The sequence below is a fragment of the Brassica oleracea genome, chromosome C2, assembly GCF_000695525.1.
Source record: "Brassica oleracea var. oleracea cultivar TO1000 chromosome C2, BOL, whole genome shotgun sequence".
Classification (NCBI taxonomy): domain Eukaryota; kingdom Viridiplantae; phylum Streptophyta; class Magnoliopsida; order Brassicales; family Brassicaceae; genus Brassica; species Brassica oleracea.
The window spans coordinates 33263964-33264419 of NC_027749.1; positions in this window are offsets into that span (position 1 = coordinate 33263964).

A 456-nucleotide genomic window follows, 5' to 3' on the forward strand; every position below is an offset into this window, starting at 1 on the left:
ATGAAGTGAGACCCTCCATCACTGATCACAACTCTTGGAATCCCAAACCTTGGAAAGATTATGCTCTTGAACATTTTTAGAACCCCCTTTGCATCATTGGTTGGACTTGCAATTGCTTCCACCCACTTAGAGACATAATCTACAGCCACCAGTATGTACTTGTTGCTATAAGATAATGTAAAAGGCCCCATGAAGTCAATACCCCAGACATCAAACACTTCAACTTCTAGGATGGGGTTTTGAAGCATTTCATTTCTCTTGGTGATGTTTCCTTTTCTTTAACAAGAGTCACACCTTCAGACAAAGTCTTGGGTGTCTTTAAACATGTGAGGCCACCAAAATCCAGCTTGTAGCACCTTTGCAACTGTCTTAAATGTAGCAAAGTGGCCTCCATAGGATGATCCATGACAATGTGTAAGGATCCCATCAATTTCTTCTTCAGCCACTGCCCTTCTA